Source organism: Carassius auratus, chromosome 46 (assembly GCF_003368295.1).
Source record: "Carassius auratus strain Wakin chromosome 46, ASM336829v1, whole genome shotgun sequence".
Classification (NCBI taxonomy): domain Eukaryota; kingdom Metazoa; phylum Chordata; class Actinopteri; order Cypriniformes; family Cyprinidae; genus Carassius; species Carassius auratus.
Window position 1 is genome coordinate 15,786,690 of NC_039288.1, and position 18,355 is coordinate 15,805,044.

Genomic DNA, 18,355 nt, shown 5'->3' on the forward strand with positions numbered 1-18,355 from the left:
TTTGCCACGGTATGTCATGCATTCACTTGCAATGATAACAGAACAAAGACTGTGCACAGAATAAATGGTGAAATAGAATCCATGTTCATAGGCACATTAACACACAGTCAAGGGCAAGAGATAGACTATCACTATCTCTAAGATGTGCTCACAGCATTCCGAGACTACTGTAGTAAAAAAAACTTTGTATTTGAAAACCATCAGTTATGGTCACATCTGTGGTTGGTTACATTGCTAAACACTACAAAACCACATTGTAAATAGAAACTTTTGACATTCTCTAGAGCGCAAACACAAATACGGACTGGAACATTTACCAAATTTGTTTTGTAAATATCATATAACATAGGATATATATATAACTTAGGGTGCTTTTCACTGTGTGAGCAAATGGACATGTGGAGTGAGAGCATGAGAAAAGTGTCAAATGCCTGAGATATGGCAGCCCTGCTTTTTCAACAGCTGTCACACTTGTTGTTATTGGCTTGCTAATATCTTTTAGCTAATTTTTTTTTTGTAGCTTTCCCTTTGTATAGCTTAGATGTACTTGAATGGCATCAAATACAAATTCAAAAAGTGACTTTTGTGTATTAAACATTTTTAATACACAATTATTCATGCACATCTCTGTTCCACCTTTGTACTTAAGTTTATACAAACTAGTGCATTTTATCATTTATCAAGTAACTGTTTGCTGGTGCATATACTAGAGCAAGTGAAGCTGTGAATCAGAGCATAGTGGGGCATACAGCCTGTTATGAATTTATAAGCATGTTTTGGTTTAAAAAAATAAAATCTCACAATGTTCCGTTTTAATCAGGGAAGCTCCTTATTTACACAGTCTACAATTTGTTACAATGAGAACCATTTTACGAGCCTGCAGGGAAAAAAGATGACATTTAGTGAGTGAATTCTGACTTGAACTTGAATGCAATGTCCAATCACAGGTGTTCAGGAAATTAACAGATATATCTGTGATTTGCTAAATTGGCTACTTTTTAATGAGTGAGACAAAAGGTTTCACGAACAGCCTCTATTCGATGGTGAGTTTCACTCTGTCAGTGAATTGCACCGACTCACTGAATACAGGCTTGGTTTGTCAGTCATTTTAAACTGTCAAGATGAGCAGAAATATTCTTAGAAAAAAAAATAGGTAACATTTCTATGAAGCCTGTATATACTGTACATTATAAAGGTATTCTTAAGGCATTATAATGAATAAATAATGCATTATAAAAAAAATATTCCTCATAAAGATTTATCAACTCATGAATATTCATAAAAACAATTATAATACATCATAATACTTACGTGAGATAAAGATTATGATTATTTATAACACACAATGAACACCATAATAAATCTACTTCATTTACAGTGTAATGGACTGTACCATATCTTGACATTGTTTATCTGCAGAGTATCTTACTACAGCTTGTGAGTAGTTAGATGTTGAGTGTTATTTGGAGTGTTTCTGTGAAGCTAATGTTAATTAATTGATGTGAGCTTAATACTCTGTTTATATGGTTACATTTTATTTTGATGGTCCCCTTAATCAATCAGCTATAAGCAACTTTGCAACTACATGCCAACTAACTCTCATTAGAGTATCAGTATGCTCAAGAATGGTAGAATCTAGTATGTTTAGAATAAGTTAACATACTTGCAAACTTGATACTTATATTCCGTTTATCTGTTGGTTGACCACCAAAATAAAATGTTAGCATATATTTACAGTAGCATACATACTAATAATTTAATGACCACTAGTTGATATGTAGTTTTAGAGTTACTTACCAACAGCTGTCTAAAGGGTACCATCAAAATAATCAACTGATATTACAATAAAAATAGTTCAAAGCAAATGTGTCATACACATTCATCTGATCAGATATCTGATCTTATGGCTGTTTGAGAGACAATGTATTATTATTATTATTATTATTAATACTACTACTTATAAGTGGTCATTATTACTACAAGTAAGAGTAGCATCAGAAAAACGGCAAGATATGTTTTAGAGAATACCCGGGATGATGAGGAGTAACAGAAAGATGGTTTTATTTAAAGGTCCCCTTCTTCGTGATCCCATGTTTTTCAACTTTAGTTAGTGTGTAATGTTGTTGTTAGAGTATAAATAATATCTGTAAAATTCTAAAGCTCAAAGTTCAATGCCAAGCGAGATATTTTATTTAACAGAATTCGCCTACAAAAAACGACCCGTATGGACTACATCCCTCTAGTTCCTGCAGTAATGACATCACTAAAACAGTTTTTTGACTAACCTCCGCCCATATCAATACACAAAAAGCGGGGCGTGGTCTTGTTGCGCTCCGACGGAGAAGTAGGAAGAGCTGCGTTTGTGTTTGCCATGTCATTGAAACGCTGTTATTTTCATCTCGGATCCCAATCATCTTTGTTTGGGCTTCCCAGGGACGCTGTACTTGGAGATTAATGGTTACAATTTATGTTTAACTCAGTTCCCGAAAATAATAATCCACATGTAAATCTATGTGCAGCACATTTTGCTGAGGACAGCTTGCTGAGGACAACTTCCTCAATCTCAATCAGTTTTAATGCCGGATTCGCACAAAAATTATTCTTGAAAGATGGAGCAGTTCCCTCTTTGTCTAGAGAAGGCGTTGTTTATGGACCACAACCGGTAAGTGTATTTTATTATTTGAGTTGGTGCGTTTAACAGTTTCTGCAACTTACTACACAAAGGGCAATGCTGTTTAGCTTTGTTAGCTAGATGTTAGGGCTGTGCAAAAAAAACGAATGCGATTTTCATGCGCATCTCGTTAGTAAAATGCTCCTGTGATTATAAGTACATCTCCAGCACATGCTCCTGCCCACTTGCTTCTCAAAATTAACCCAAGTCGCGTTACCAGTAGGTCAGCCTGCTCTAAGCTGGTGTCGAATCACAACACAGGGGAACGGCTGGCCCAATCAGAACTCGTTACGTATTTCATGAACATGAACACATGTTATATTGCACACTGTAAACACAATCAAAGCTTAAAAAAAGCGCGTAAAACGGGACCTTTAAGGCACAAGCAGAGGAGCGGTTAGTGTTGGGTAGAGAATGAATGGATAGCTGGGTGAAGACATCAGAGGGAGGGAGGTGTACCACACACATGCACGATGGAGACTTTGATCTTCGGAGGATCGCTGAGAGAGGTAAGTAGAGGAAGAGTTAGTCCTTAGAGTTAGCATACAGGTAAGACCTACTGAGTGCGTGTGTGTGGTATTTATGATACAGATGTGATTGGATGATGATGAGGGTCAGGTGGAAGTGCTCAGTACTCCGGTGAGGGCGTGCATTGTGAATGAGTGGAGGTGCAACCTGGCGTGTTTGTAACAGTACCCCCTCCCCACGGCCTGCTCCTGAGGGCCGAGGACCCCGATGGCGTGGTGGACGTCCTCTTCCCCTGGGATCTGGTTGGTCAGGATGATTGGAGTGGAAGGTGTTAAGTAAGTTAGGATCCAGGATGTCGTTGCGTGGGAAGCCATGAATGTTCTTCTGGACCATATCCTTCCCAGTCCACTAGATATTCAAGTTGTCCACCACGCCGCCGGGAGTCCAGGATGTCTCTAACTTCATAGGCCGCACCGTCTTCTAGGAGGAGTGGAGGGGGGCTTCGGTTTCGCCAGGTTCTGTGGAAGCAGAGACAGAGGGATGGTGAGGTTTTAGGAGAGACACATGGAAAGTGGGGTGAATCCGGTACTCAGGGGGTAACTGGAGTTTATAAGTGACCGGATTGATCTGCTGAAGGATGGTATATGGGCCAATGAATCTGGGACTTAGCTTGCGGCAGGGCAGGTGCAGCGGATGTCCCGGGTGGACAGCCAGACCTTCTGACTGGGTTGGTAAAGTTGGGGCCTCAGATCGGCGAAGGTCGGCTGTCGTTCTGCGTCTGCGTAAGGCCCGCTGGAGTTGGTGGTGTGCCGCGTCCCAGACCCTCTTGCTCTCCCGGAATCAGTAGACGATGGCAGGGACATCCGGGGTTCACCTGACCAGGGGAATAGAGGAGGTTGGTAGCCGAGTACGCACTGGAATGGAGTGAGTCTGGTGGTTAGTTGTCAAAGGGAGTTTTGTGCGTATTCTGCCCACCCAAGAACTGGTTCCAGGAGTTCTGGTGGCCGTGACAGAAGGTACGGAGGAAGCGTCCAATCTCCTGGACCCTTCTCTCCGTCTGCCCATTCGACAGGCTGATGGCCACACCTAGGAGTGAGTGGAAAGCCTTCCATACCCGGGAGATGAACTGAGGACCTCTGTCCGAGACGATATCTTCTGAGATGCCGAAGTACCTGAAGATGTGGTTAAATAATAACTCAGCCATTTCCATGGCTGTGGGCAGACCTTTCAGGGGGAGAAAACAACATGATTTAGAAAATCTATCCACTATGACAAGAATGCAGGTATTATTATCTGAAGGAGGAAGATCAGTAATGAAATCCACCCCTAGGTGTGACCACGGGCGATTGGGAACGGGCAGAGAATGGAGCTTGCCTGATGGAAGATGGCAAGGGCTCTTGGATATTGCGGCAGTTTGTACATCCGTTCACGTACCTCCTAACATCCGAGGCCATGTTGGGCCACCAGAAGCGTTCTTTAAGCAACGAGAGGGTTTCATTGACCCCCGGGTGACCACTGCCAAGAGATGTATGAGCGCAGTGAATGAGTGGAGTGCGCTGTGTCCTGGGAATATACTGATGTCCTGGTGGGCAACCCGGCGAGGTTTGTAGCAGGATCGGTTGGAGGAAGGGTCTCGGCAGACGAGGTAATGGGGCAGATGATGACCTTTTCAGGGAGAATGGTTTCGGGTTCTTCTAGATTCTCTTCGCGGGCATGACACCGGGACAGGGCATCAGCCTTTACGTTCTTTACCCCTGGGCGATAGGAGATGGTAAAGTGGAAGCGGGTGAAGAATAATGCCCAGCGGGGTTGTCTGGGTTTAACCTCTTGGCAACTCGAAGATACTCCAGGTTTTTGTGATCTGTGAGAACCAGAAAGGGGTGTTTGGCTCCCTCCAGCCAATGCCTCCATTCTTCCAAGGCCAACTTGATGGCCAACAGCAACCAGTTGCCGATGTCATAGTTGACCTCCGCCGGTTGAGCTTCCAGGAAAAGAAGGCGCATGGGTGGAGGCAGCTGGGATTCCCCTGCTGCTGAGATAGGACTGCTCCTACTCCGGTAGTTGAGGCGTCGACTTCCACGATGAAGGGTCGGTCGGTGTCAGGATGGACCAGGAGTGGAGTAGTCGTAAAGGCCTCTTTGAGAGTGTGGAAGGCCTCTGTGGTGGCAGGAGTCCAAGAGAGAGATTTGGGTTTGTTACAGATGAGACTGGTGAGAGGACTGGTGATGGTACTGAATTTTTGAATTAACTGTTTATAGAAATTGGCAAAGCCAAGGAATCGTTGTAGTTCTTTGATTTTTGGTAGGAGTGGGCCAATCTCTGACAGCATTAACCTTCCCTCGTCCATCCGGATGCCACTGCTGCTGATGTTGTACCCAAGGAACTGCACTGAGTGCTGATGGAAAGAGCATTTCTTGGCCTTGAGGTATAGCTGAAAGGCCTTTAGGCGTTGCAGGACCTCCGCAACGTGGCGTCTATGTTCTGCTAGGCTCCGGGAGTATATGAGGATATCATCAATGTAGAAGAGGACGAACTTTTGGAGGAACTCCCGGAGCACCTCGTGAATAAAATCCTGAAAGACGGAGGGGGCGTTAACAAGTCAATACGGCATCACACAATATTCATAGTGGCCAGTAGGGGTTATGAAGGCAGTTTTCCACTCATCCCCCTCTCGTATCCGGATGAGGTTATAGGCGCTGCAGAGGTCCAACTTAGTGAAGACAGTGGCACCACGGAGATGTTCCAAGGCAGCCGGACGAGAGGAAGTTGGATATCTGAATTTGATGGTTATGTTGTTGAGAGCCCGATAATCAATACATGGTCTCAAGCCTCCGTCCTTCTTTTCCACAAAGAAGAAGCTCAAACCAGCAGGGGAGGTAGATGGACGAATGTAACCCTGGGCCAGCTCCTTGATGTATTCCTCCATGGCCTTCTCCTCCGGAATGGATAGGGGGTAGATCCTTCCTTTAGGCACTGGTTTACCCCCGAAAGCAGATCGATGGCACAGTCCCACGGCCGGTGTGGAGGCAGCTTGGAAGCCCGTTTGGGGCAGAAGACGTCACTGAAGGGGGCGTAGCAGGCAGGGATGGAGATGGATTGGTTTTCCACTGATCTCTCTATTGAGGTAGAATAAACTGGAAGAGGTTCAGGGGAAAGTTTGGCTGGGACTGGACAACCTGAGATGCAGCTCTTGAAACAGGCGTCGCCCCACTTCAGGACTTCAACCATTTTCCAGGATATGACAGAATTGTGCAGCTCCAACCACGGGCATCTTAGAATGACGTCAGCGGTGGATTCCTCCAGAACCAGCAGATGTATCTCCTCGTGGTGGAGTAGTCCGGTTTGGAGAGAAATGGGACCCTCACTATGACATACACATCTCCTACTCAACAGCCTGCCGGTAATAGTGTGGACTTGGTAGGCTGACGGCGAGAGATGTCAGCAGCAGTAAGTGTCACAACAGTGGTGAGTGGTTTCATTTGGTATTTGAAAGGAGAATGGCACTCACCATGGGACGAGGAGGACGGATGGGCAATACAGTGATGGCATGCCACTGGGGTTGCACAGTAGAGGCAAAGATTCTGGGCCAGCCGTCTTTGTCTTTCAGCCATTGAGAGTCGATATGAGTCCACTAGCATGGGTTCGTTGGCTGGTTCTGGGGAGCTGACGGCCTCTGGTCAGCAGAGTGGCGTGGAGGAATACGCCTGGCCCTGGTGCTCTTCTAAGCACGACTTCATATGGGTGGCGAAGCGGATGGAAAGCTGGATGAATCGTTCAAGCCCGATGGTGTCCTCGTATGCATCAAGATGCAACCGCACTCGAGGTTCCAATCCCTGACGGTAGGTAGTCAGTAAAGCCTGTTCGTTCCATCCACTGGAGGCTTAAGACTGAAGGCTAAACTGAAGGGCATATTCATTGACAGACATTTTTCCCTGTTTGAGATTATACAGCTTCTCACCAATTGATGAGTCCCAAGCTGGTCTGCCAAAAACTTCTCGGAAATGGTTGACGAAGCTGGAATAAGACTGGATAACTGGGTTATTTTGAGTCCATATAGAATCTGCCCAGAGTAGTGCTTTACCTTGCAGTTGAGAAATTATAAATGCTACCTTGGATCTCTCGGTGGGATTTAAGTGCTGTTGCATCTACAGGACCAGCGAGCATTGAAGGAGGTATCCACTTGACACTCCTCCGCCGAACCAGAGTAGGTCACCGGCCTGGCCATGGAACTGGCGTGAACGGAAGGTGAGGAAGTGCTGGCATCGTTGAAGGAAGTGCTCGCTGGTGTTGGGGATGCAGGTTGAGCAGTGAGTGTCCTACGGAGTGCATCGACCAGATCTTGAAAGGGGTCCGTGAGGCTCATGCTTGTGCCAACCGGTGTTGGGTATGGTCTTCTGTTACAGAATTCCCGGGAGGCTGAGGAGTAACAGAAAGATGGTTTTATTTAAGGCACAAGCAGAGGAGCGGGTAGTGTTTGGTAGAGTGATGAATGGGTCCGTGATAGCTGGGTGAAGACGTCAGAGGAGGGAAGTGTACCACACACACGCACGATGAGACTTTGATCTTCGGAGGATTGCTGGAGAGAGGTAAGTAGAGGAAGAGTTAGTCCTTAGAGTTAGTATACAGGTAAGACCTTGTCGCGAACGAGACCGGACGCTGACTGAGTGCGTGTGTGTGGTATTTATGGTGCAGATGTGATTGGGTGATGATGAGGGTCAGGTGGAAGTGCTCAGTACTCCGGTGAGGGCGTGCGTTGTGAATGAGTGGAGGTGGAACCTGGTGTGTTGGTAACAATATGAGCCTTATAATACATTACATTATAACTATGAGAAATATAATCCATTGTAAAAGTGGATGCAACATGTTCATTGTGTTATAAACCATCATACTCATCATACATAGCTATAACCACAAATAAGTAAATATTATAATATATTAAAACTGTTCTTCTGGATATCCATGAGATGTTACAACATATTAGATGTTTTTTTGTATGCATTATACATTCATTATAATGCCTTAAGAATACCCTTATAATGTATTATAAATATGGGCTTCATAGAAAGTGTTACCAAAAAATATTTATATGATACAAATACTTTCAGAATACAATTATTAACAATAATGCTGTCATAAATATTTTTTTTTCATACATAGACTTACGTTTACAATTAATGATGCCAAGCAAAAATATCTAAAAGTGTGAAACCTGGCACCCCTTTATGTCAAAACTAGATTAGTTGTAGGCTAACATCTGTGAAGCTGATGCAGCAAGCCCCTGTATTGTAATGGTTTTTCTAAAAACGTTACCACTCGGTCAACACACTAATTAAAAGCTCACATAAACAGGAAAATATGGCTACAGTGACACTTGGGTGGTGTGGGTTGTGCTCTTTTTGAAGTGCTACATATACACTTTTCCATTATTAGTTCAAAATGAATCATCATGGTTACTTCTTTGATATAACATAAATAACACACACATATGCAACCTACTGTGGAGAATAAACTAATAAATCTTATTATTTCACTACTTTATCAATGATAAGCTACTCATTTTTTCCCTACTGCATCAGATTTTTGAGAGCAAACTACCTCCCAGCCTCTTTTTTCAGTTTTATTCTGTAGACTAAAACCAAAAACTAGCCATTTGTCCTGGCCTCCTCTATTACTTTTTTGGTTTTTCAGTTGTAGTTTGTGACTTTAGGAAGCTTTGATCTATAAAACCATCTCACTCTGGTCCTCATGCCAGGTATGAAAGTCTCTGATGAGTTCTCCTAGTTTCTTATTACCTCAGCTTCTCTTCTAACTGATGTGCATAGCACGTGCTAGCTGATCTAGATAGCATCTGCTCATTCTCTCTGTAGATATCCTTACTTAGATTGAGGAACCTTCAAATTCCTCAGAGCTTTTCTTCCCTGCTGAGGAAGAGGTCTTTGTTGTGGAGACTTCAGCAGTAAAGCTTAATGAAAACAATCAAATAGCAGACGTCGCTGTGAATATCACAACCTTTCTATTGTCTATAGGCAGACCAAAAATATTTTCTAAAAGTCAAGATATAAAGAAAAATGTATGTGTCTGAGTATCTCATCGGTCACCTCGAGATAAGAGTGCTGGGCAAGCTTAGTGTCTGGTTACATTGCTAACAGAAGTATCACTTGTTGAAATCATATGTTACTTCTTCTACTACGAGAAGTTAAGCAGAATTCTCATCTGGTTGAAAATTTTTTGATTCACTGCCATCAAACACTATATAGTCTATAGTTGCAGCTTTTAACTAATCCATTGATATTTTTTCCCCTCACACTTATTATGCAATAACATATCTGTCTACAAATACTTGGACCATGCAGGGAGAGCAGTAAAGGACATCAGGTGAGGTCTAAGGGTTAATGAGAACAATCTGATAAACCCCTGAAGCCATGTTGTATAGATCAGCAATTCCCTGATTCTTTACATAAGGCAGATGCTTTTATCCAAAGTGAAATTGCATTCCCATATTATTAGTTCATGCATTCCCTGGGAATCGAACCCATGACCTTGGTGTTGTCAGTGTCACACTTTACCGGTTAAGCTGCAGAAACAATTTTTTTATGCTACGGACCACACAGAGAGGTATAATAAATCTCAAGACTCAATCTCAAAAATAAATGTTTAAAAAAAACATTTTTATTATATTTTTCTTATCATATTATTTCATTGGATAATCCTGCTTACTAGCCTACATTAACATTTAACATTTAACATTTCCATAATTAGTATGAGAATCTTTAAAAATGAGGACATGAACTGAGACATGACTGCAAATGCAAAAAAAACAAAAAAAACTTTTCCCTACAGTTTGATTGACAGCTTTTTTAAAGCCTGAACCAGTTTACAGCCCGACATTATTCAAATGTGCGCACGCACACAGCTCTTTTGCCTTTTGTCAATAATGAGTCATTTATACATGTTTTAACATAATTTATTCATAACTAACGTAAACTAGACCACTTGGAAGTTGGAATAAAGAAATAAAAATAAGTCTTCTGTGACATAGTAACATCTCAGCACTCTAAATAGACATAGGCTCATTTAGCCTATAAATAGACCAACACACCAATAAAAACAAGTCTTTTTTTAACAAATTAAATTAAGATACATTTTAAATTAAGATGGGAATTTGGCAATAACGAAATTAAGATAAAGGCTCCACCGGATTTGCTTCGCCACTAGCAGCTGAAATTTAATAAAAGAATAATGCCAACATTTGCGTGAATAATATGTCCACATTATGCATTTAAGACTCAATGAATATTAAGTTATCATTTAAAAACCTTTACTCACAGAGATTAGGCTAAGCCTACATATTTTTGCGGAGGAAAATGATTGAATCCACTGTAGATGTCTTCAGCGCGTTCCTACACTCACTATCACACACACACGTCATTATTCTCATTATAAACATGATCAAAACTTTTCCACACCTCAGACTTTGCTTTAGTTGTTGGTGCTACCAAAACACACAGGGCCTCAGAGCAGGAGACAGCAGCATGCTCACTGGACATCCTGAAACTATTAGTCAAGAATATGTGGCAAACTTATTCAGCAGAATGCATTTTTCATCTCAAGAAAAGGCAACTCAATTACTATTAAAGTTTTTTCCCAAGGACTCAGACCAACATTTTAACATTGTGTGGAGAGGATGGTTTGAAGACAAAGCCACATTTTAGAAAACATTTAATACGTTCCAGTTACCCATGTTTCAAAACATGAAGAAAATTATCAGGGTAAAGTAGCAACATTTTTCTTGCAAATCAATTATGTTAAAATATACGGTCTGCATAACAGGAAGTGCTGGCCATCCAGTGATTACATAAAAAACTCCCCTGATTATCTTTGATGAGGAAAAGTGTTTCCCATTTCAATTACAAGAAATTACCTTGTTTGTTTACTTGCACACAACGAGAATGGGAAGGAACTATGTGAAATAAAAGTACTTTAATTATACAGCAAACTTTATTGTGATCCAAAAAATCTACTTTAAGTCAATGCACAACTGTCAGTGCAAAGTATATTTTGACTTTCCAAAAGGGATGATCAGATCCCTTAATGGACATTCCAGCTCTATCAATGTCTTTCTAACTCTTCACCTTGATAATAAACATAACAGACTGTTAGACGAAGCCCAACTGATACCTGCTTATGATAAAGAAGAGAGCTTTGAGGCAAACAAAGAGTTTGAGCAGCTAAACTGCTACAAAATACACCAATAAAGGGAAAAACAGTCTGGAATGGGTGAAAGAGTCTCATTATTTCCATGATCTCTGGCTGTCTAGACCTCATCCAGACTCCAATATTCTTACAGTCTAATCATTAAAACAATATGTTCTTCCAATGCAGATCTCTTAATATGCTTAACACGACTGCACTTCTTATGCTGCATCTGAGCTTCAGTTCAGTTCAGATCAGTCAGTCTTTTTTCTTCCTCTTGTGTTAGTGGATACTGATAGCTGCTCATGATTATTAGAAAAACAGAACATCTTCAATATAAGCACAAAATAAACCAATATTTGGTTTCAGAAAACACCAACTAACTATGTTTTACCAGCGCTGATGGTTATGTTATTGACACAGCCAGTGGAAATCCATATATAGCCATGAGGCCAGTGAAACACATATGTGAATATATAACAGGAGAATGGTGAACACATTAACTATCCTGGGAATGCTTCAAAGTTTCAGAACACAATGGTTGCCCTCGGAATAGCATTTGACCTCTAACTGCAAAAAGTCAGCAAGGTGCTCCTGAGGATGACAGTTAATGCAACATGGAAAATCTTTCAGTCAGAAGATCTAGATTTATGCTTTTTTATAAAGCATAAGCAAACTCTCTTGGCTACTGAATTTCTTCATTCCTGTACACCCAAGGGTCAATAATGAAGGAGAGGGCATCTATTCGTTAGTTTGGAGAATGGTAATACACAGATCTGCTATTCAGAACACTCCAAACACAGAGGAGAAAAAGAGCTTGTGTTTTTCATTCTCATTGTTGCTCTGCTGACATGTCCTTAAAGATTCAGACACAATATCTGTGTTTGTTTTTTGTGGAAATCCTTTTGTTGAAAGTCAAATGGTGTGTTGCTTTGATTGCCAATTAAACTCACAGCTACTGCCCAACACAAGATATGAAAAATACCTTCAAAGACCAACTTTCCACAGACTGTGTATTTGGCAGGAGCGGCTGTGTGGAAGATTTCTGTGGAAGAACTGTGCATGAGTTAATTTATCATTGGAGTTCACCATCAAACAAGAGGAGATGCAGTCAGACATAACTGCCTGTTATTAGCTGGAAGATAAACATTGTTAATTACTTCCCATATGTAGAGACTCTAAGATTATTTTGAAAGGAAGGCAGATGAATGTTCACTGGAAAGCAATGTACTGGGAGTTCCAGCTCTTTGTATCTGTTTGTTTAGTTATATGTTAACTGGCCCTTATCACCATAAGTGAACTAAATAGAAACAGAAACAGCAAACTAAATAAAGTGTACTCACGACAACATAGATTTTTTTATCCATTATATTGGGCTGCATCCACATGATCAAAAATACAGTAAAACAGCAATATAGTGAAATGTTTTTACAATTAAAATAATTAGATTTTAATATTAAATGTTACAAATATTTTTTGCTAACTGAAAAGGCTGAGATAAAATGATACCTTGGTAATTAACTGATTTTAAGAAGGCTGAAATAAAAACAAATCTATAAAATAGAAGAAAAAAAAAATCTAATTCTAAATATTAATGCTGTAACAGTATAAAAATAACTATTACCAGTGTTGAAAACAGTCATGATGCTTTTTTTTCCAGATTCTTTGATAAATAGAAAGTTAAAAAGAACAGCATTGTAATCTGTTTTAACATAATTGTATCATTTGATCATTTATTGCATCTTTGCTGAATAAAAGTATTAGTTTCATAGCATTTCAGAACAATTCTGTTCAATAAAAAAGCCTACATATAATGCTACCCAAAAATCCTTCATTTTCAAATACAAGGCAGAGAATGCTGCTCATCTGATATTAGCACTGAATGTCAGAATAGCATCTCATCTGCTATACACATCAGCATCTGGTTTTAATTTAACAACATAACAGTTGAAACCTTTAACTGAATGAAAGAGAAATATGGGCATAATTAAACAATAAAACATTTGACTGAGCCACACACCAGTTTGAAAACTCTTACTCCAAAAAAGGTAAGGAAATGAAACATGATTTGATGAATGTGTGGGATATATTGAGTCTTTTGCATGAAAAAACATGCTTCCTTTACTCTTTCATCCTCCTTTCCTGGTTAGGTTTTTTTTAAGACTTTGAGGTACATTTCAATCCAGCCAACATGAAGCGCGTGTCTTGTGCAGGCAGAGACAGGTGTAAACAGTAGACTGCAGTCTGCAGATGAGGGTCATGCCATAAAAAGCAGGATCTGTGAATGGGGAAGAGGAGGATGAGGAAGAGCTGAACATCCAGCAGGTAGGAGAGCAGGATCACAGGCCTCTATGGGTGCTGTGGTTATAAGACGAGTGGTACAACACAGGTCCCACCAGATGCCCTGGGTCATATTAAAATCTTAAGTGGGACGCAAGCTAGACAACGCTGTCTTTATAAATTGAATTAATACTCAACTATCCTTATGAATATAAAGGCAGTGTAGGCTCCAAGGGAACTAGAATGCTGAATGATAACGTAATGAAGTCTTAGTTGAGACAACATCAAATGTATGACCTTTAAATGCATTTACCTTCACAAATTAGGATCTCATTTAAAGTGTCTTATCCAAAGTGCAGCTGTTCAGTATTTTAGCTGTGCTAAACAGAAAGCAGACCATAAAGTCATCAAAATAAGAGCTTTTAACATCTCTGAACAATAACGTTTGAAAAATGCACACGTATTGGCATATTCACTGCTCATTATCAGAGCTCGACAGCGCCATCTGCTGAAAAGACCAATTATAATCTTGCTTCTTCAACCAAAGAAGAGCGGACTGAAGATGGCACCAAAACTGTGAATGGAACCTGGTTCCTCAGCCATCATCAATCCTTCACACACTTACTCGAAAATCAAGAATCTGCTCAGTCATGAAGATCACAGTATTACATTGCAATGAAAGGTGAATTAACAAGCATTTCAATTTATTATAATTTGTATTCGTGTTACAAGTTTTTATATAAAGAAATCAGGAAATATGTCATGCTCACTCCAAAGAAACATACTGCTGTGTTAAAAGAAGACAATTTTCTTTCTTTTTTCTTTTTTCTTTTGTTAAAAGATATTTAGTTTAATTAAGCTTCTTGCCGTTCATGACATAGCCTCCACCTGAGCATTGTAATTTTAGCATTGTCACATTTTTATATCCATTTTGTCTTCTGTTGGCAAACTTTTGTTTAAACAATAAATAAATATATTAATAATTACTAATTAATAATAATAATAGTTGGATATGATTTTTATTGAACTTCTTAAATGCACTTCTTATTATTCTTCAGAGACTAAAATTTTCTACTGCTACTCCTACTAGAGCTTTAACTCTACAGACTCCAAAATCAGCCAAGATCTTCAAACTGATCTGAAGTTATATTAGTTGCTATTTCCCATAGACTTAAATTGAAAAGTCTCTGCTCATTTGAACATTCCGTCAAACTCCAACTGTCAACAATTCAAATCTAAACACACTGAAGCCCATTGGACTCAGTCAGACTTTCTATGTACTATTACGAACCCATTCAAACTCATCCATCCATCTATCTATCTATCTATCATCTGACTGTTTCTATATATCTATCGCCGTGTTTCCACTGCAGGAACTTTAGCCAGGGACTAGGGACTTTGGTCTGGTACTCGGTGTGTTTCCACCGCAGGAACCAGGCACTAAAAGTTCTGGGTAAAAAAATGCCCCTCAGAAAGTCCTGCTTGCAAGGTAATACTTTTTCAAAGTTCTGGAACTTTCAGGGGCGGGACTTGGGCGCTAAAAATCCTGATTGGTTGAGTTCATGCAGCATTGGTTGGGTTCCACCAGAGCCGGCCAAGCCACTAAGCGACCCTTGCAATTGCAAAGGGCCCCGTGGCCAGCAGAGGGCCCCCTTGAGTCACTGCTATATAGTGGGTGAAAAAAATCATACATCAAAAGTAACATAAAATAAATAAATAAATAAAAAGAAATGGGCCTACAGCACTCTTTATCAGGCATCATGATGAGCACAGTTGTTTTTTATTTAGTTCTTTATTATGGCGAGTTCCCCGCGAATCTTGACCCTGACTGACCCCTATGATGTCACTCGTCACCCGGTCAGTGTCTGTCAGTCAGTTTTACTCTAGCGTTGACGATGTCTGATAAGAAACGAAAATATATTTCTGGCCATGAAAAACGACAAAAGAAAAGGCTGAAAGAAGAGAAGAGGCAAGAAGATAAGGGTATGTAAACCTGTAGGCTTAATTTTCCGATACCTGTATAGATAATCTGCAGTCTAAAAGTCTTATATTCGGATGCCAACACTTACAGCGCGCTTTTCGGCGCCTCCCGCTTTTTTCTCGTCATTTTGGGTGACTTGGACTTGAGAGGGTCCGTCTGATTATAATTTCACGAAGTCATCTGAAGCCATTCCATTTTGCTGTGATGTTAAAGCATTTAACAAAACAATATAAACCCAGTTTGGCTCCTACACTAAAGGGCTAACATAATTTTCCTGTTAGACATCAAACATGGAACTCAACTCAAGAACTCAAGGTCTTTTCTTGTCATTCTGTACATGTTGCCACATAAGAACGAAATACTTACTCAGGGCCAGCAGCGTAAAAAAAGATAATTAACATACAGCATACATAGAATAATTAAAACATAATTTAATAGAGTAAAAAAATTAAAAATAACATAGTAGATATGTACAGTATAGTTACAAGGTAGTCATTCATTTCTGTAGGCCTTACTTAAAATGGTCAAAGGGGCCTCCAACCAATTTTGCTTAGGGCCCCCAAAGGTCTAGGGCCGGCTCTGGGTTCCACCACCATTTATTCAGATCATTTTCAAAATATTACAGTTATGGTGTCATGAAAAGTAATTTTAAAAAGTATTTCAGGCAAGAATGTAGTGGTTTAAAACTCAAATCTGTGGTTTATTTATAAAGACAGCGCCTATTTAAAAATGTGTTTTGCCTATCTCGGAGATGTGAGCGCCACACGATCAGCAGGAGCTCAGTGATCACGTATCCGCTGATGGCAGCCTCACTTCAGCTAGACCTTCTGATATGTGCCCCTGGCTTTGAGGTCTCTTTATTGGTTAATCAAAATATAATTCATTTTGGATAAATCTAACAGGTAATCTTTGGTCTGTGTTCAATTTATCAATATGTTAAAATGAAAATAGGCAAATTCATATATGGTTTCATTGTAATTGCTGTATATATACACATACCTGAACCAAGTACACTTCTGCAGCTGTTATGTTTAAATGAAACCAAAGAAGGCAGTGGTATTTGATATCCGATTTAGTTTAATTGTAAATATACAGAGGGGAAAATTGCAGCAGCCATGGTCAGCTGACTGTAGTTATCAAGTACACTAATGTTAGCAGATTTACATCGTTACAGACATCACACTCCAGAGTTGAACGTATAAAGTCTGAACTATCGAGGATGCACATCCAAAAATCATCCGTACTTCTTAATGAGAAACGCATGCAGACTATGTCACCAGACTATTTGCCTAATCTTCCCGGTACTTTACACCGTGGTGGAAACGCAGAAAGCAACTGGTCTGGGAGGAAAAACATTCCTGGGAAACTGCCTCCGAGACAGTTACACCGCTTTGTGCATCACCGACATCAGCAGTGTTTCCTGCATGCTGCGTATCAGCCCGTGTAGCTCCAGTATCAGGTGTGAGGAACTGGGTGAAGCCGACCAGGCCTCTGCTGCCTCCAGGACTGGTAGGCCGGTCAGAGCCCAGGAACTCAGTCAACAACAGTTCTTTCTTTGAGGACTTTACTTGCCCATTTAGCATATAATAGGTGTGGTCTGTATAACGATAACAAATACAAAAAGGTGAACAATACAGATTTTAAACCCAACAAATTAACATTACTAGCAATATTACTGAAAATAAGTAAAGTGCTACAGCTCAATGGATTGGCATATTAGCATCTGAATAGGTCATTTTACCACATAATCTTCATTAACACACTTATACTTGCAATTTACAGCAGACAGATTAACTAAAGACAATATATCTCAATGTAGAACATGAGAACAGTAGAAATAAAGCAATTGTAAAATATCACGGCAGATATACATAACGTAGATATACATACGTGCATGTAAACAAACGCTGGTTATGCACGCACAACCAATCGAAAACAATCATCATATCTGCAAATGCCGGCAAGACCACAACTCAATCTCAATACCAAACACAACTCACCAAGAACAACTCACTTCCAGGATGCACGCACACACACCATGCCTCTATTGGATCGGCTAATGTCTCCCCTCTCCAACCTGCTGCGCAATGGTAAAATGGCGACAAGACCTAAAAGGGCAACACATCCCAAAGGGGCAACACGTCTTAAAAGGGTCATGCATGAAAGCCATTTGTACACTATTAAGCAGGTCTTTTCCACAGCCGACAACCGAGCCACCCCCACAAAGTCCCAGGCGTAATCCTCGATGCTCCAATCTCCCTGGCGGACATCAAGTAACTTCCCTGCTGGACCCATGTTGCTGGCTGTGTTCTGTCACGGGGTGGTATCAACTGCCAAAGAAAGAACAGGGTCTGTGTCCAAATGCAAGGAAAAATGACTTTTTAATAAAACTGAAACAAAAAGGCAAACGAGGCAAGAACAAAACCAAACAGATAACAAGGACAAGCACAGACTCAGAAGCAGCCAAAATGCAAAACACAACTAATATATACATACAACAAAGCCAGACAGAGATCCATGAGATGAGAATATATAGTCTGTGATGATGGGCAACAGCTGAGTGAGTGAGTGAGTGAGTGAGTGTGATTGAGTGACTAGAGCTGTGTCTGAAACCGCTCCCTATCCACTATATAGTGCACTATATGGGGTGTCAGCCATTTTGTAGTGCTGTCCGAATTCCGAGTGAACGACTTCATTCCCTACATTTGTCCACTAGTTTTTACCCACAATTCATTCTGATTTCGAGTGTACAACCGATGTAC

General features: G+C 40.5%; 1 pseudogene; it reads right to left on the bottom strand.

Moving 5' to 3' along the window:
* LOC113063682 (steroid hormone receptor ERR2-like) overlaps positions 1-3,532 on the bottom strand; it is a 10,692-nt pseudogene extending 7,160 nt beyond the window's left edge.
* Positions 3,533-18,355: the final 14,823 nt, after the last annotated feature.